Source organism: Kogia breviceps, chromosome 18 (genome assembly GCF_026419965.1).
Source record: "Kogia breviceps isolate mKogBre1 chromosome 18, mKogBre1 haplotype 1, whole genome shotgun sequence".
Classification (NCBI taxonomy): Eukaryota; Metazoa; Chordata; class Mammalia; order Artiodactyla; family Physeteridae; genus Kogia; species Kogia breviceps.
This window is the reverse complement of record NC_081327.1, coordinates 57,203,373-57,222,304: the sequence shown is the minus strand read 5'-3', so window position 1 is coordinate 57,222,304 and position 18,932 is coordinate 57,203,373. Positions and strand designations below refer to the sequence as shown.

At 61.1% G+C, this 18,932-nt stretch overlaps 1 protein-coding gene across 2 annotated transcripts in view; it reads right to left on the bottom strand.

Annotated features, from left to right (window-relative positions):
- The window catches only part of ZNF469 (zinc finger protein 469), a 224,703-nt gene that overhangs the window by 127,385 nt on the left and 78,386 nt on the right, over positions 1 to 18,932 (bottom strand). For both annotated transcript variants that reach the window (XM_067019721.1, XM_067019722.1), the window contains exon 2: positions 86 to 194. The gene's annotated coding sequence lies outside the window, so the exon portion shown is untranslated. The remainder of the gene's footprint in view (positions 1 to 85; positions 195 to 18,932) is intronic.

Below are 18,932 nucleotides of genomic sequence, written 5' to 3'. Positions count from 1 at the left end.
GCTGGCGACAACAAAGGATAAGTGAAGCTAAGACAGGAAGTGGCACCAAATCAAGCTCTGAAGGGAAGAGGACGCTGTCTCCTACCTCGTGATCCCCGGTCACAGGCCGATATCTCCGCTCGAGGTCGAGGGACGTGCTGGGCTGCCCGCTGCTCCGCTCCTCACGGCTCTTCCCTCTGGGCCACCAGCCGACTCTGTGAATGACACACGCGCGTGTAAATGGGACACTCAAGCAGCAGCCCCGGACGGCGCCCAGCTCAGGAACCGCCGCATCCCGGCCCCTGGGCACGGGGCTGGGCTGGGGAGGGACCCACCAGATGGTCGCCCTCGGGTGCCCGCGCAGTCCGCACGGTCGCCCTCGGGTGCCCGCGCCGGGCCCTGCCAGCCACCCAGTGTGTGCGTGCGTGCACGCTTTCCCCATGCCCCCACGGTACACGCCCGCGCATGCGGGCATAAGCTGTCGTCCGCGGGCACGAGGTTCCTCGGCGCCTTCCTTCTTTTTCGACCCCGCACACCCGCTGGAAATTCCTGTAAGTCAACGGCAGCTTCCAGCGTGTGCTTGCGGGTCACTGCGGTGTCCCTGGGAAGGAGGGTGTCGCTCAGGGGCGGGGGGGCTTCCGCTGTCCTATCCCTCCCCATGGACGCCCCCTTGCTGCTCTGTGCGGGGCAGCCGAGGGCGCCGCGATGCACCCTGTCCGGGGGGTGCGGGGGGGCTGCGATGCCACTGTCCCGGTGCGACCCTCCCAAGGGCTCCCGGGAGTGGACCCTCCTCCGTGGTCTCTTGTTTCTGCTTCCCCCAGCCCTCTGGCCCTCATCCTCCAGGATGCAGGGTCTCCCTGTGGCCCTTTCAGCCAGCAGCTCGTGGTCCGGGGGTCCCCTCCCCCCCGCCCCGCCCCGCCCCGTCCCGCCTCTCAGTTGCCCTCTGACTGCTAAAGCATTCGTCCTCTTCTGCACTGGACGGTGAGGGTGGCAAGGCCCTGGACGCCAGCCAGGACCCTGCTGTTCCCATCCAGAGTCCCAGGAGGTTTGGGGGAAGGAAGGAATCAAAACTTGTAACAAACACCTGTTTAGAAACTGCACTGAATTCGGAGACAAGAAATGGGGCTCCGTCCCAGCCTCGGGGCTGACTTCTGAGGGCGCCCAGCCAGCCACGTGCCCTGTCTTTTGGTGCCTCGGTGCGTCCACTCAGGACACGAACATAAAGACCTGTGCTCCCTCGGGACTGTCACAGAGACGGAGAGAAATTGTGAGGGTGTGGGATGCTCTTAAGCGTGAGAGGCTTTGGAGGCGTCCCCCCACCCCCCACCAGCTGCCAGGCTCGCCGGGAACGCCTGTGGCGGGCGTCTGGCTCCACGGGTGCCCCGGGGGACGGTGTGATTCTCTGCACCTTCATCGGCACCCACCATCCAAACTAAGTCTCCCTGAAAGACTTAGTGCTCCCCGAAAGGCGTAGTTTTCCCACCCTGCACTCGGTGGCTTGGGCCTGCCAGCACAGCTGTGCTCCTGCAGAGCCGGCGGGCTCACCCTCTCCGGGGGCTCGCCGGTTCCCTACACTCTCCGGTTTATCTAGAATCGTCTGGACTGTCAGCAAACGTGACAAATAACTGCCTTCAGAGGCCAGATACGCCACAGGCGCCCATCTCCTTCAAGGGTTAATTAATAGTTTCCAGGTCGCCGTGGCCCGTGGGAACATCTGGCCCTCATCTCTCCAGCCCACAGATGTCGAGGCGGGAACAACGGGCTTCCAGAGACCCCCCCCCCCCCGCCTCACGCTCACCGTTTAAGGCGGGTTTGTTCCTTTTAATCTTTAAACTGGAGAACGCTGGTGCGCGCGCGCGTGTGTTTGTAAAATAGCCCTGCCCTTTGCAAGGGGGCTGAGCCCTTAAGCCTGCTTTCTCCAGCACAGGTCTGTGGGCCACGCGGGGCCACGAGGGTGTTCTCGAGACCCAGGGAGATGAGGGAAGACCAAAGACAACATGGCGAGCCTTCCAGAAGCCGCAGCCCTTTATTCCAGGACAGCCCTTCTTTTTATTAAAACTTTCCCCAGGTATAGGAGACACACGTAGGCACAGAGCTCACGGCAGTGCCACATCCTGCACACACCAGAGCCCCATCGGGAAGCAGAACGTGGGCCCCCTGCCCTGGGGCCCAGCCCAGCCACGGGCCCTCCTCCCGTGGCCGAGGGGGTGGGTCAGCTGGGCCACTTCGCGGGTAGTCACAGTGTGTGGCTTCTTTCATTCGACGCTATGAGAGCCATCTATTTTTATTTATAATTGCAGTAAAATATACGTGGCGTAAGATTTACTGTCCCAACCGTGGTTAAGCGCACGGGTCAGTGGTATTCAGCACATTCTCAGTGCTGTGCCACCATCACCGTCATCTGTCCCCATCCTGTAAAACCAAAACTGTCCCCATTAGATACTCGCTGGCCAGCCCCCTCCTCCGGCCCTGGCACCCACCATCCTACTTTCTGTCTCGATGACGGTGACTCCTCTAGAGACCTCACAGCAGGGCAATGCTACAGGATTTATCCCTTTGTGACGGGCTCATTTCACTGCACACCAGGTCCTCAGGGTTCACCCAGGCTGTAGCAGGTGTCAGGATTGCCTTCCTTTCTGAGGCTGAAAAACATTCCACCGTGTGCATGGACCACGTTTTGTTTACCCATCATCCATCAGTGGACATCTGTGTTGTTTCCACCTCTTGGCTGCTGTAAATCATGCTGCTGTGAACACGGGTGTACAAACATCTCTTGAGACCCTGCTTTCAATTCTTTGGGGTATATATACCTGAAATAGAACTGCTGGATCATATGGGAATTGCGTTTTTCATTTTGGGGGGAGCTGCCACGCTGTTCTCCACAGTGGCTGCACCACTTTGCATTCCTACCGGCGGAGCACCAGCCTTCCAATTGCTCCACACACTCGCCGACACTTACTTTCTGTTTTTTTTTTTTTTTTGTGGTACGCGGGCCTCTCACCGTTGTGGCCTCTCCCTTTGAGGAGCACAGGCTCCAGACGCGCAGGCTCAGCGGCCACGGCTCACGGGCCCAGCCGCTCCGCGGAACGCGGGATCCTCCCGGACCGGGGCACGAACCCGTGTCCCCTGCATCAGCAGGCGGACTCCCAACCACTGCGCCACCAGGGAAGCCCCTACTTTCTGTTTTTTATGGGAGCCATCCTGATGGGTGTGAGGGGGTCATCTCCTGGTTTCGATTTGCGTTTTCCTAACGGTTAGTGATGCTGAGCATCTTTTCATTTGCAAGACGGGTCCGCACGCTTGTGTAAACTCTATCGTGTGAGTACCATTTTCCTACCCACTCCCCTCCGATCGGCCTGGGGGCAGTTTCCAGCGCGGGCTGTGATGAACGGGGCTCTGACGATGCGCCAGGGCACGTCCTCTGCGAACATACGTGAGTGTCCCCCCCGCCCCCCTCCAGCCCCCGGGAGCGGAGTGGCTGGCTGTGGCTGGAGAAAGAAGGACTTTTTAAGGCTTTTGCCCATTTTTCTGTTGGGTTGTCTTTTCCTTGTTGGTTGGTAGGAGTTTTGTGAAAGTAGAGTCTGCATAAAAGTCCTTTACTGAGTATGTCCTGAGAAATTCTGTTAAAAAAAAAAAAAAAAGAGCCCCAGCTCTCCCTCTGAAGGTCATTCCTTCCCCAGCAGGTCATCACGGCGATCCATGCGTCCGTCCGTCCATCCATCCATCCGTCCACCTGTCCGTCCATCCATCCTCCATCCACGATCAGCAGCCCCTGGCCTGTCTAGATCCTGACACTGCCGTCCCCCATTCCCTGCCCGACCAAGCAGCACCAACTGCTGCACCGGGGGCCTCCCTTCCACATGCTGCACGAGCCCCCCTCGCCGCGAACACGCACCCCTCTCCAGGTGCTGGGGGCACCCACGCCCTGCACCTCTGCCTGTGCTGGTCCCGCTGGACCTGCGTCCCCGTGAGCTCACCTTCCACAGCCTGTGAAGCTGTCTGAGCCCCCCTGCCCATCCCACCCTGGCGACGAGGAGCCATGCCTGTCCTCGAATTCCCATGTGCTGTCAACCCTGCGGCAGAGTCTGTTATTAACGGAGACAAAGGTGACGGTGGCTGAGCCCCGCTGGAAGCCAGCCCGGGACTAGAACCTTCCATGACTCCTCCCAACAACCCCACGAAGCAGGTTCTAACGCTACCCCCTCCTATAGATGAGGACCCTGAGGCCCAGACAGGTAGAGCCACTCTCCCTAAACCACAAATCGAGTAAGTGACGAAACAGATTCTACGATCCAAGCGCGGCAGCCAGCTCTGCACAGGGGACCACACCTGAACGGTCTCCACGCTCCTGGGCTGACAACCAGAATAAATGAGTGAACTAAGGGGTGAAGCCTCAAGCAAACAGCACGACCTCAAAGCCAGAGGACTGAGCAGTTAGCCACTAAATGGGGGCCTTCCCGTTGACACGGGCCGCCTGGGAACCAGACTTTCCTTCCTGCAAAGGACCAAGAAGGAGAAAAGGTAAAAGCCAAGAGGAAAATAATAAGCAGAGAAAAACAGCCCGGAAAATTTCCCCTGGAGTGAGCATGATTGCTGTGGACGTTTGGAATCCGGGTGCAGTTGGAGCAACATCAGGTCGTGATAAGTGTTTTATTTCACTTGCTGCAGGCGGATGGGATAACGGCCGTCGGCAGCCATCCGGGAGCGTGAGGCCGCGGAGAGGCCGTCGTGATAAAGAGGCGCGGGGAAAGCTGCCGGCGCGCCCGGCCCTGGGCCGCTCCCACTTTCCGCTCACGCTCCAGGCAGAGGACGCTCACGGTCGGGCTCCCCGGGAGGTGGCTCTCCTGGGGGCCATCACCAAGCCATCAGCACACGTTTGTGCAGGGCCTGTGCCTGCTTCAGGGCCGAGGGCAGCATCCTAGGCTTTGAGCAGCAGCTGAGCTCCGAGGCTGGCTGTCCCGATGACAGGACGCGGCTGTCCTCAGGAAGGTGGCTCAGAGTATGCGAGTGTAAGCTGCGGTCAGGTGGGGACACACCTGAGCACCCCCCCCCGCTGCCCGCCTCCCTCCCCTGCTCTGCTGGGCAGCTCCCCGCCTGCACCCAGTCACCTGGGACTTAGGATTTGGGAGAAATGCCCCCCACCCCCGGGCTTGGAGTCTGCTCCCTCGACAGCCCTGGGGGACGTGCAGGGGTTCCCCCACCCCGCACCACGGGACCCACCCAGCCAGCAGGGACAAGAGCAGGAGGCTCTGCGTAGATGTCTGCCCCCCGTTTTCTCCTGCGGGCCGTCAGAGGGCCAGATCCTTCCCTCCCAGGGACCTGGCCACTGACCTGCCACTCCTGCTGGGTCACTGCCCGGCTCTGGAGTCCCAGCCACAGACGGGCCCCGGCCAGAGCCACACCAGCAGCACCGTGGCACCTCCTCCCTCGCTTCCCCTGGGGCCACCCCTCCCCGCCCCGACTCACACGTCCCAAGCAAGAGGGGCGCCTGCAACCTGCCCTCAGCTCGGCTCAGCCCGGCCTTCTGGAGCACACGCCCCGAGGCAGCCAGGGGCCACGGGCGCACAGCCACGGACCGCCGTGCCCGAAGATCCAAAGGGAGCCAGGGGCCACGGGTGCACAGCCACGGACCGCCGTGCCTGAAGATCCAAAGGGGGCTGGGGGGCAACAACCAGAGGAAGACGCAGGCCTGTGGATGGTGGCGGGGGGGATGGATTTCCGGGACAGCAGGACCCTCACCAGCAGCCCTCTCCCAGCGACACCTGGGGCCCGTCAGTACCTGCTCCAGGTTCACCGCGACCCACACCCGCTCAGGTGTAAACTGGGCAGAGAGACGTGTCACGTGAAGGAGTGAGGATCGCGGAGACGCAGGATTTGAAAAGCGGAGGGGGCCAGCCCCGCGGGATGCAGCCCCTGGAAGCCGGGCCCGAGGGCTCTGCCCCCCGTGGGCCGATCATCAGAGAAGCAAAGACCCACACTTCACCCGGGGCTCCGGAGCGCCGGACGCACCTCCGCAGCCCCCAAGCGGCCTCGGCGAGGGAAGCAGCGGCTAGTGAGCACTTGCTGTTTCCCCAACACGGGGCGCCAGCTCAGTGCCCTCCACGGCATCCCCACGATGACGGTCGCCGTTGCCCCCAGGGCGCAGGCTGAGGCTGAGACCCAGAGTAAACGGCTCGCCGCGGGCTCGCGCAGCGGGCCGTGGATGCCAGGGACCACCCAGCGTGTTCCGTCTCGGTCGCCCGACCTGTCTGGAGGGGAGGCTCAGGCCCCGCCACGGGGAGGCTGCCCCCAAGTCTCACCCAAAATGCCGGAGGGCAGCCCCGCAGCCCCTCCCGCGACGCCCACGCTGGGGAGAGTTACTCAGAGAGTAACACGTGCACAGGGCACACGTGGACGTAAGTGAGCACGCAGACACGTGCCACACACGTGTGCGCCAGCACGTGCACACCCCCGCGCACACACGTCACGGGGGGGGGGGACCCGCAGCAGCTGGCGGTGGCTTGCGCTCAGCAGGGCCCTGGCCGCCCGCCTGCCTCTGGACCCGGCTCCAGCTTGCAGCCTCCAGGGTCACTGGGGGCAGACGGGGCGGTGACCCAGGCTTGTGGCGGCCGGCTCCCCTGCCCCTCAGCAGCCTGGCCCCACGCCTGGCAGAGGGGTGACCCCGCGGAAAGCAGGCGAGTTACTGAAAACAGACCCGGGGTCTAACCTCCCGGGCTCCAGACGGGGCCCCAGGGCAGGGGCTGAGCTCAGGAAGCACGCGTGTCGGGGACCCTCCTCCCTCCGTCGGGCACACTGGGACCCGGCGGGCAGGGGGCCCCTCACACTCCGATGCCCGGGTCCCGCCTGGCCTGGCGAAGCGAGCCCCCCGGGGGCCCGGCCAGGACCGCGTGGGAGCCAGGCCCTCGGTGCTCTCGCGACGGTGCTGCAAGGAGCACGTCGCCAGGCGGCACCCGAGGGTGGGGACCCAGAGGGCGGGGGCGCGGAGCCACTGCCCGTCCCTTCCCTCCGCCACGCGGGCTTGGAGGCTGGGCTCTCCCCTCGCCAGGGCCCCGGGCGTCCCTGAGCAGGGGTCTGCCAGGGGCCGCGGTCCTCAGAGCGGGGCCGCAGCACCGCCAGCAGCAACCTCTCAGGCGCTTGCTGGAAACAGGACCCCGCCCCAGAGCCGCCCCCGAGCCAGAGGCTTCGGGGCTGACTGCGGTCTGCGCCCACCTGCCCTCGAGGGCACTGGCTTGTGTGGCTGGACCTGTGTGTCGGCAAACAGAAAAGGGGTGTCTGCTCAGCCCCTCGCCTTTGCCCGGTGGAGGTGCTGGGGTGCGGGGGCCCCAGCAGGCTCCTCCGGGAGCGATGCTCTCTGTCTCGTGCGGGGACCGGAAGATTGTTCTAGAGTGGCGGTCTGTATCACCTGCTGTCCAGGTGCAGTATGCCTCCGTCAGGACTTAATGGATAGGACCGTGAAGATGTGGCATTTCCCGGTGTGTCCAGCTCACCTCCCAAGAAGGAAAGGAACCTCTACCAGGTGCCGACCTCTGGTCTACGAGGTGTCCGGGGAGAAGCATCCCGACGCTGCAACTCACGGACAAAAGCACGCGGGGCCTTCCCAGACCCTCGATCCTGGCTTCTGGAGGACATCCTGCAGAGCAGAGGCGCGGCCTCCAGGGCCGGCAGGGAAGGCGGAGGGCGGGCGGGGGTCTGGCGGCGGGAGGCAGCGAGGAGCTGGGCTCACGACAGAAGGACAGGACGAGTGCGGCGGGTCAGGGAGCGAGCACGGCCGTGAAGGCAGGCACTGCCCGGGTGGCCCACGGTCCATCCTGCAAACATCAGCAAATGGGGGTGGGGACGGGGTAGCCCTTCCTTAATGTACGGTGCCAAAGAATAAACGCATAGGAAATGACTTAAAAACGCACCCCAGAGTAGGACGGACAGAGTGATGTGGAGACGGACACACACGTAATAAAGCACACGCAGCCGGTGGTGATGGGAGAACGAGGCAGCGGGCACAGGGGTGTCCAATGCACGGTTCTTTCGTGGTCTGTACGTCTGCAAAATTTCACAACAAGATGTCAGGAAAAGACCAAAAAAAAAAAAAAAAAAAAAAAGGATGAGAATTGCGAAATAAAGAAAAAAGAAGGCACCGCGGTTTGAACCCGGGGAGATGGAGGAGACTGGCTTGGCGGGGTGACATCCGTCCCCCTAGGTCCCTGCAGCTCGGTCCCTAGCACAGACACTCCCACGGGCTTGCAGTGGTCCGGGCAGACCCCTCCGACTCCGAGGCGGGGCCCCAGGAGGGCTTGGGGCCCGGGAATGAATAAAACTCAGAACCACTCACGCCCGGGGACCCTGGCCAAACCCGGCCGGGCCAGCGGGACCCCCAGGGCCCGGGAGCGTCACCGCGCCCTCCTGCCTGGGGGAGCACGATCGACACGCCAGGACCAACGAACAGCAGCCCTCCGGAGAGCCACGACCGAACACAAGCCAAAAAGCACCATCAAGGCCCAGCCAGCCTCACAGCAGGGCCAAGCGGGGTCGGGGGGTGCCCTCTGCTGGAGGTCGGGGACCCCAGACCAGGTTAGGCATTGGAGGAGCGAGGCCCTGAGCCCACTTCTGGACGGGGTGGGGGTTGGGCCGGTACTGCCACCCCCTCCCCCAGCAGCACCCTCGCTCCTTCCGAGACCCCCCGAGGACCCCACTCCCTAGGGGTCCCCGCCGGGCCTCCCCCACCGCGTGTCCCAGTCACCCCCTGCCCAGTGCCTCCCTTTCCGTCCGGGGGTGAAGGGCTTGGAACCCCGGTGGCCGAGGAACAGGGCCCGCCAGCAAGCATTTCAGTCCCGGACAACAAGGTGCTGAGCTGGCCTGGAGCCCAGTGGTCAAGCTGGTTAAAAAAAATTAGCAAGACAATTATCTGTCACCGCCCCCCGCTGCCCTGCTGCTTTCTCTAATTAGCCTGGAGGGTCTGAGGGCCCCCGCCCCCCAAACTGGTGTGGCTGCCCTGCAGCAGGACAAGGTCCAGGGGCTCAGGGTGCCATGGGAACCAGGGCGGGGCAGCCAGCTCCAGCCTCGCTCGGCCCTCCCAGAACTGCGCTGGGGAAGCCCAAGCGAGACGCCCCATGCTTTCTGCGCTCCCTGGCCCTCCTTGGCACCGGCCCAGCACTGCGGGTGGCCTGGGAGCAGCAGCAGTATTTCCCCCACTTCTCTACCAGACCCCCACTCTCGGGTCTGCTGTTGGCACCGGATGGAGAGGGCAGACACGGTCACGGCCACTGTTTCCCAGTGGCAGCCCCAGGGCAGTGGCATTCACATGTGGTGTTCTCTGCCAGCTTTGATAAATGTCACTCTATGTTTGAAAGCTTTTTAGTGGAGGAAACAGGTCAGCAAACCCTTTGCGTTCTTTGCCAAGTGAGACCTCGCCCATCTGCGTCCTGTGCCTGCTGGACGAGTACACGGCTGACGCTGAGTCACCGTGATGTGACGGTGGGGGGCGCGGAGCCTCATCAACGGCTGCTGAATTTCTCCAACTCTAAAGATAACAGACATTCCCTTCATATATAAAGAGCACCCAGAATCAAATAAGAAAACCACCATGGGTGGAGGCAGGGTAAAGGATATGAGCAGCTGATTCACAGCAGTGGCTCCCAGTCCTAAGAGAAGAGATGCAAGTTGCTCTGAGCGCTGCACTGTCTCATTCAGACAGTGCTCTGTTGGCAAAAGGGCAGATACGGAGATCAATGGAGCAGACGAGAGCTCAGAAACAGAGTCGTATAACACACAGTCAACTGATTTTTGGCAAAGGCGCAAAGGCAATTCAAAATGGGTCATATATCTAAAGCGATAATGTGAAATAGAAACTTCGCATTATAGATTTAGAAAACAAGGAAGAAGGTAGGAAACGAGGGAGAAAAATCTGCTTGAACTTGAGGTCGTCAGTGAGTTTCTGTATATGACACCAAACACGTAATCCGTGAAAGAAAAAAAATTAATGTACTGGATTTTATCAACATTTTAAAAATTTGCTCTGTGAAAGACACTCCTAAGAGAATGAAAAGACAAGTCACAGACCAAGAGAAAATGTGTGAGAATCATATTTCTAAATACGGACTTATTTCTAGAATATATAAAGAACTCTAAAAACGCAACAACAAAGAAACAAGCCAATTAAAAAAGAGCTGCACACTTTACCAATGAAGATATACAGATGGCAAGTAGGCAAATGAAAAGACACTCAACGTCAACTGTCAGCAGAGAGATGCAAATTGAAACACAGAGATACCTGTACACCTATCAGAACGGCTGCTATCCAAGAAACCAAAAACACCAAAGGCTGGCGAGGATGTGGAGCCACAGAAACCCTCACTCCGGCCTGGTGGGGATGTGGAATGGTGCAGCCACTGTGGAAGACAGTTTGGCAGTTTCTTACAAAGCTAAACACAGACACACCATATGCCCCAGCAACTGTACTCCTAGGTATTTAATCCAATGAACTGAAAACACAAAAACTTGTATGTGAATGTTTATAGCAACTTTATGCATAATCACCCCAAACTAGAAGTAACCAAGATGTCCTTCAACAGTTTATAGAGAAACAAGCTTGGTACATCCACACAGCAAAGTCATATCTGGTGATGAAAAGAAGCAAGCTACTGACTTAAAAAACACGGACGAATCTTAAATGCATTTAGCTAACTGAAAGAAGCCAGACCCCAAATGCTACATATTCTATGATTCCATTCCTGTGACATCTGGAAAAGGCAAAACTATCGGGCTGGAAACTGCCAACTCAGGGATTTCCCGGGGCTGTGGGAGAGGACAGTGGTTGATGACAAAAGACATGCACTGGAGGACGTTTAGGGGTGAGGGCTGCTTAACTCCAAGTATTTATTACCCAGAGAACTTTATGCCACAAAGAGTGAACTTTAATGTATGCAAATTAAAACTACTAGGACGGCAGGAGATCCCAGGATGGGACGCAGACTGTGATCAGAGAATCCAGTTGTATTACAAACGTTCACACAACCTCACCGAGGGGAGGGGGGAAGAAAGGAGCTGACCTAAGTAACTGTGGAAAGCGGACACTAAAGGCTGGGTGCTAAGACAAAGGGCCCACTGCATATCAAGACTGGAGTTGGTAGAGCCGCTTCTCATGGGAAGACAGCTTAGTCTTCAAACTGTTTTACATGGACACGGGGGTCTGACAAATAAGTAAACTGATGCTGCAAGCAGGAGCCACGCGTCTCACTGCAGGTCAGCAGGCAGGAAGGCTGGCGTGGTCCACGTGGCGCTGGGTTACTCAGAGATCTCGGCACAAACTCGTGCTTAGCTTAATACAGATACAGAAGGACAGAGAAGCAATTACAGGTCTGTGAGCACACACAGGTAGGGCACACACAAGTACACGTTCCCTGGCTCCGCCCGCTCAGAAGGCCTAGAAACGGTGACACCCCAGTAGCGTCGAGCACACCTGGGGCCCAGATCTTGGTTTCTAACACCATTCTCCAAAAGGAACCGGGGCTTCCTGGAGAAACAGCTGATTCTAGGGTAGGACTGGGTCATATATGAGATGAGCATATTATACTGCATCTTATAGAGCCAGAAAGCGAGGAAGTGCCCAAGAAACGAAAGGAGGGGGGTCAAAGGGACACCGGTGCCACCGTGAAAGGGCTGACAGTGAGGCTGGCATATCTGTGAAACAACACCAGTGACTCGGGATTAGGGCCCAAGGCAGCAAGTACACATGGGTGAGTCCAGACTGAGACAGTCACATGGCCGAACGCCTAGACTCATAGGAAAGGAGAGACAAATCCACACCAAAAATTCCAAATAACTCATGTAGATACCGCCCCTCTAGGGGGCAGAGTTTAATCCCTCCTTTCCCTCCTAAAAATTGAGGGTGGCCTGGATTTAGTGCCTTGCTTCTAAAACAGAGCAAGTGACGGCAGAGAGACCTGGCAAACACGACCTCCGCCAGGAGACGTCGGCAGCGGTGGGTCATGGTGATGGCGTGTCCCCCCCAGAGCACGTGATGGAGCACTCTCCCTCTGTGTGTCCTTTCCCCTAAACCCATAATCTCTGACCGTGAGAGAAACATCAGACAAACTCCAGCTCGGGGTCATTCTGCAAAACACAGCACCCGCACTCCTCAAAACTGTCCAAGTCATTAAACACGAGGCAAGTCTGAGCAACCGTCACAGCCCAGAGAGGGCTGGGGAGACCAAATGTATCCTGCATGGGATCCCGGAGCAGGAAAGAAGACGGCAATGAAAACCTACTGGAATCCAAATGAAGTCTGGCCTCCGGTTCCCAGTGAATGCCCTGGGGCTGTTCTCTTGAGTTTTGATGAACGGTGCCATGGTGACAACGGGGACGCAGAGAGGGGACGCAGAAACTCTCTGTACTACTACTGCAACTCCTCTACAAACGTAAAACTCTTCCAAAATGAAAAGTTTATTTTTAGGAGACCTGAATAGATATTTTTGCCAAAGAAGACATACGAATAGTAGGTAAACACACGGAAGGGCCCTCAACCTCATTACCCAAAAGGCAGATGCAAAGTAAGCCTCCGGGAGACACCCCCTCGTACCCAACGTACAGCTCAGCAGGACCCTGCGGGGCCTTTCCAGGAACCCCCTCCCCATGTCCCCTGCCTCTTGTTTATTAAAAAAAACTTCAGCCTCCCAGGCCCCACCCGAGTTCCAAAGAGCAAATTTAATCAAAAGCAAAGGAAAGCAGTGAAGCAAGACAAAATAATAACAGTTTAGCCATTAAACAAAGTCAAGGACCTTCAGTTCCTCCTCAAGGGATGCAGATGATATCCTGAGCCACGTCCTTGAGTGATACTGAAACGCCATCGGGTGGAAGAGGTTTAACTCTCTGCTGCCCACCAGCACGCAGACCCCAGACCCGCTGGGACCAGAAGGTTAATGACGTTGCCCCCCGGTGACCTCGCCGCCAACCAGTCAGAAGGATGTCCGCGAGCTGACCACGCCCCCAGCCCCTCCCTCACACCGTCTTTCAAAGCCCTTCCCTGAAAGCCACTGGGGAGCTCATGTCTTTTCCGCAGGAGCTGCCTGTCTTCCTTGCTTGGTCCCAAGTCGGACACCTCGCCGCAAACGCTGTACTTCCCTTCACCACAGCTCAGGGCCAACACACTGGCTTCACTGCACAGAGGAGCGGACCCAAGTTTGGTCTGGTAAAAGCCAGAATAGCCCTGATCACTGCCAAGCTGGGTGGTGGCAGGGGTCAGCCCAACGAGGAGACACAGGACCTCCTGCGCTGCCGGGTGGCGCCTAAGACAGCAGAGCGCTTTGGAAACAGCCCAGTTCCGCGTGGAAAAGTGAGACGGACGGACTTAGGACCCGGCCATCGCACTCCTAGGAATCCGCCCAAGTGAAGTGCAACACGTGTCCGCGTAGAACTCTGCCCGTGCGTGTTCACGGCAGCCTTGCTCCTGACTGCCCAGAGCCCCCAGATGTCCACCAGCTGGGGGACGGACGGAGGACACGTGGGGAGCCCACATGACGACCGCGGCGGGCCACAGAAAAGGACACGCTTCTGGTACACGCCGCACAGCGGACCAGCCGCGGGGACATCGCGCTCAGGGCAAGAAGCGGGACATAAAAGGTGGTATCCTGCCCGACGCCAGTCCTACAGAGTTCCCAGAAAAGGCGAATGTCTAGAAACGGTAAGCGGCTCTCCAACCCCTGCGTCCCTCGAGGGCCGCCCCTCACCGGCACGGGGCCTCTGGCCACCCACAGTGCCCCCGTCCGCTCTCCCCTCTCCCTTCCGGACCTTAACACTCACAGTCAAACTGCAGGCCGGCCCTGAGGGCGGGGGTGCCCCTCAGCAGCCCTACAGCCCCGCATGGCGCTGGTGGGCGGCGGGTGCTCTGTCTGTCCCCACTGACCGACAGCGGGCTGCGGGGGGGCCCGCGACTCTGTGGGCCCCGGAGCGGAAGGCGGGAGAACACGCCCATGGCGGGCTCAAGGCCCACGCGCGCTCCTCCCCAAGCCTGGGCCCCTCATGTGCTCGCCGGCCAGCCATCCTCCTGGGGGATCGGGAGCTGCTGGCGTACCTCTGCCCCCAGCCCTCCTGGTCGCACAGCTCCGGGGGTGCTCTGCGGCGGTCAGCGTGCAGGGCAGGCCTCCCAGCGGGCACACTGACCTCTGGCACTGCCTGGAGGCCGTGACGGCCGGTTCCGAGCGGGCCCGGGGGCGGTGAGCGTTGGCCACTGTCTTACAGGGCTCAGGGTGGCCAGCGCCTCGGTGCGGGAAAGACGGCCTGGAAGGGGCACACGGCGAGAGGCTGGCTGCCCGGGAACAGCGGGGGAGCGGTCTGGGGGAGGGACACCGACCGGGCAGCTGGGCCCTACGGGTGTGACTTGGGCAAATGCCCGTCTGTCAGATGAGCACGTGGGACCTCGCCCAAAGCCCAGAACGCGCCCCTGCCCCTGGGAGGCCTGCGTGCAGGGCAGCGAGCGGAGGACCTGGCGGGCGGTACCCCCAGGGGGGCAGGCCCACCAGGGGACCAAGGAGGGATGCGGCCCCCCCACACCTGAGAGGGCGCAGAGACCTGCAGCCACAGCCCCGGGGCCCAGGCCCCAGTTCACAGGTGGGATCCTGGGGCTCAGAGGAGGTGGTCTGCCCGGGGGGGGGCGGGCACGGGGGGCACCCCCCCAGAGCACCAGGCCGTGCGAGGGTCCCGGGGCGCCCCATGCGCTCCCCGACTGCTTGGACCCCGTTCCTGGGCGCTTTTCTCTTTCTCTGAGGGGTGTTGGGTCTGAGACAAGCCGGGTGAAGTCACGCCCGGGGGTTGTCGGAGGACAAAGCCGGTGACTCAGCCGCACGAGAGAAGGGGTACTTCCAGGCGGGGCAGGGCAGCCCATCAGCAGGGCGGGTCCCCTCGCTCCGCTACAACCCAAAGCAGGCCTTGGCCTGAGGTGTCCCGCAGGGACAGAGCAGACGCAGTGGCCCCTAGAGCAAGTGCTCTCTCCCCGCCCCTCCCTGAACCCTTGACCCTGGCCCTTCTGAGTATCCGTGCTGGGGGACGGCAAGAGTTCTGTCCTGCGTGGACAGAAAGGGCCACCCTGCCCTCTGTCCCTCCGCGGGGAAGGCTCGCATCACCTGGGCTAGGTCCCCTGCCCCCAGCCTTCCTGGAGCGACCACCTCCCAGAAACCCACCAGAAACGCACCCAGAAGCCCCTACACCTGCAGCTCGAGAGCTGGCTCGGCAGGGTGACAGGCGGGGGCCCGGGCGACACTGGGCAGCAAGCGCTAGACGGTGCAGGTGAGTGAGAGCTTGGAGACCGAGGGAGGCCAGGGAGGAGACCACCTGTGGGGCCTCAAGGAGGCGGGGGGCTGACGGGCGGGACAGCTTGGTGGCCCCCGGCCTGGGCGGAAGACAGGTGAGCACACAGCAGGCACAGGAGGAGAAAGTGCGCTTTGCAGCGGCAGCCGCGGGGCTTGCAGCGGGGTCTGGGCCGGTCAGCAGGCAGCGGGGAGGCTGCGACGCGGAGACGGGAGCTCGCGGCAGAGTTCCCAGCGGGCAGGGGGAGGGGCCCGTGCAGCGCGCCCCCGTCCGCCCTCCCTGGGCGGCAGAGCGACCGCCGGGCCGGGCCCCGGCGCGGCTGAAGCAGCACCGCGAGAAGGCCTCAGCCAGGCCCGGGCCCCGCCGCAGGGCCTGAGCTCTGGGGGCAGGTGGCAGCGACGCCGGGGTCGTCTTTGAAGGGAGGCTCCCTGGGCGCTGGGAAGGCGGGGGGGGGGGGCAGACCACGCCTTCCTCACGAGCCCCGCCCCCCCGCTGACCCGACGTAGGGCCGGTCTCATCACCGCAGCGGCGCAGCCGGGCCCGGCAAGGAGAGGCGTGCGGTCGGCGAGTCCGGGATAGGCCTCTCCTCGTGGGCCCCATCCCGGGAGGTCCCGGCTCCACGCAGGGCCCCCAGCCCCCGACTCCGGGGGCTCTGACGCGTTCCCAGAGAGACTCTCGGTCCGTACACCGTCCCGATCCTTTTCCCCACTTGGCAGACTGGATTTTCACAGGGTTACCCACCCAGGGGCCACACCTATGTGTCCGTGGAGATGTCGCTCCACTGTCTCTGACGACGTGGATCCGCCACCAAGGACTCCAGCCCATCGCGGGGTCAGAGCCCGGCCTCGCGGGCTCTCTGTGCCATCACGCGACGCCGGTCTCCTTTGCCAGAATCTCAGTTTTATTGCACTTTGAATAATCTCTCGACATAAACTCTTGAGTTTCCTGTGTTTATGGGAATCTTGGATCCCCTAAGAGTGTTTAGAACTCGCTGAAGTGTCGTCTTCCTGCCCCCGCTCCCGGCCCCGCGGGGCGGCAGGGAAGCCGTCGGCCTGTCCTCGGTCTGTGGGGATCCCAAGAGAGAAGCCCTCCATCTGGAGCCTTTGCCCCCGGGGTGCAGGACGGACCCCTGCTGGGCAGGCTCGGGGCGCTTCTCCGGATCAGCAGCTCGGAGGGAGGGGCCCAGTTCCTACATCCTACACGAGCGACTCTGCAACCACGCCTGGCCTTCCAACCACAGCTGGGGGCGGGGGGTGGTCTGCTCCCCCCACCCCCGTGAAAGGCGGCCACCTGCCGGCCACCTGCCGCCACCCGGGCTTGAGGCAACCGCCTCCCCGGCCCCCTGAAATGAGGGACCGGCTCCCGGGGCTCCACCCCTTTGCCTCTTCTGGGTCACCTGCCCCTCTCGCGTGGCATGGGTTCTCGCCAGAAGAACCCATGTTCTGGAGAGTGCCCAGTTCTTTTGTTATTTCAGGTTGTTGCGTCTCCAGCACAGACATCCACTCCGCTGCCACCAGGATGGAAAAGGCCTCTGCCATGTGAGTCCCGCGGTCCCAAGATCCTGGCCCCTAAGTAGAGCCGGCGCAGAGTCTGGGGCAGCAAGGAGCGTGCGGGTGGGTGGCCACCAGGGGTGCGTGTCCTCTGCCACCGGCCGGGGGGCTCTGGGAGCTGGTGCGCAGACTCAGAGAGCAGGCAGCCCCAGGTCCTCGGGCACCAACGGCCTTCGGGGGTGCCCCCGTCCTTGCAGCTGGCAGGGAACCCCCGGGAAGGCACTGCCATCCCCAGGACCCCCCGGAATTCCTGCCCCTTGTTGCTCCAGGCCTCCCCCCGCCGCCCACAGGAACGGCAGCGACCCGCGGCGGCCCCACCCGCAACGGGCTTGCTCCCCGGCGGCCCTCAGCGGGCAGGACGCCCAGGGGCGGGCGCACCACGGGCGGACGCGGACACACTCGGTAACTCATCCTCTGTGCTTTCAATCCCGTCCTAGTCGGTTTCAGGGCCAGGTGTGCGTGTGGGGTGGACTTGGACAGCACAGGCCTCCACCCTATGCGGTGGGTTCATTGTTCCCAAAGGTCAACGTGGGCTTTTCTCACCAGGGAAACGGGCCCTGTGTACCTTTGTGGACTCCCTGGAGTGAGGCCCCCTTCATCCCACCCCCTCACTTCCCATGGCCCCCGAGAGGCCACGAGATGCTGGAGGACTCTGGTCCCCAACCCTGCCCACCCCTCAGGTCACAGCCCCCTCTAGCCTCTCCGATCGCCTCTACACAGGGGAAGCCCCTGCGGGCAGGAGACCCTCCACATGCTGGCCCGAGAGCCCCATTTTCAGCTGAATCCAGGCAGACCTCGCCTCCTCCAGCTTCTAGAGGCTGTAGGCACTCCTTGGCCTGTGGCATCATAGCTCCAATTTGTCTCAAATCTCTGCCTCCTCCTTATAAGGACCCTCCCCTCCCCCTGGATGATGCAGGCTCATCTGTCTCAAGGGCCTTAACTCAGTCACACCTGCAAAGTCCCTTTTATCGATTCACGCTCCCAGCTCCAGCGATGAGGACCTATTATCTCTCGGGGCCATCAGAGGTGGGTTTGGATTTGATCACAGAGGAAAGAAATGATGGCATTCAGATCAATGGCATAGTGAACAGGGGGCACTGTATGTCACAGAGAAGAAAAATACCCAAAGTCAAGCAGTTTTGTCAAAGAATACTCTCTCTACTCTGTCCCAGTTCCGGACAATTTCTCAGAAAACGGGGCTGCCCCTCTGGGCAGCAGGGATGGTTTTCCAGGAAGGGTGCCGGGTGGAAGGAGGCCTGTGGGCTCTCGGGGAGCCTCTGCCATGAGGGCATCACCCTAAATAAGTGCAAGGCAGAGGCTCGGGGTCCAAACTCCTGTGAGGGCCTGACGGTGGCCGTGAGCCCTCACAGGGGTGGCTGCCCCTTCCTGCTCCTTCCCCTCCCCCCCCACGGCTATGGAGAGCCTGCTCCAGGGCAGGGGTCAGCCCAGGCACAAACACGATGGGCTCGTGTGTACACCCACGCTGCTGCCTGCCACCTCAGCCCCCAGTGCCCGGTTCAGAGCTGGAGGGACCCCAGGAGAGACGGCTCAGACCCTGACCCTCCAGCGGAGCGTCCTGCCAGACAGCACAGCCACCGTGACCAGGTCTTGCTAGAGGCCACAGCGTCTCAGGGCAGGAGAGGCCCCAGGGCCCACTGCAGCTGAGAGTCCGGCCCCGCGAGGGCCTGGCCAGCCCAACGCCACATGGGGCCAGCTCCTCACCCCCCACAGCCCCGAGCTCTCCCCACTCCACCCCGTCTAGACCCCCGTGGTCTGGGGTGATCTGAGACGGGGAAGATTTGGAGATGCTGAGCGTGGAACTGACTGCCAGCAGGGCTGGGAGAGGGAGAAACCAGTTGTGACTGAGCAGAACCCGCGAAGGCCACCCCAGAACAGACCACCCCCCCCCCATGTCCTCTGCCTGCCTCTTGTCTGCAGAAGAACTTCAGCCTCATAGGCCTTACCAAGTTCCAAAGAATAAATTTAATCAGAGAAGTGAGAAAATGCAGAAAGAAAGGAAAACAGTCAAGCAAGACAAAATAACAACAGTTTAGCCATTAAACAAAGTCAAGGACCTTCAGTTCCTCCTCAACAGCTGTAGGTGATACG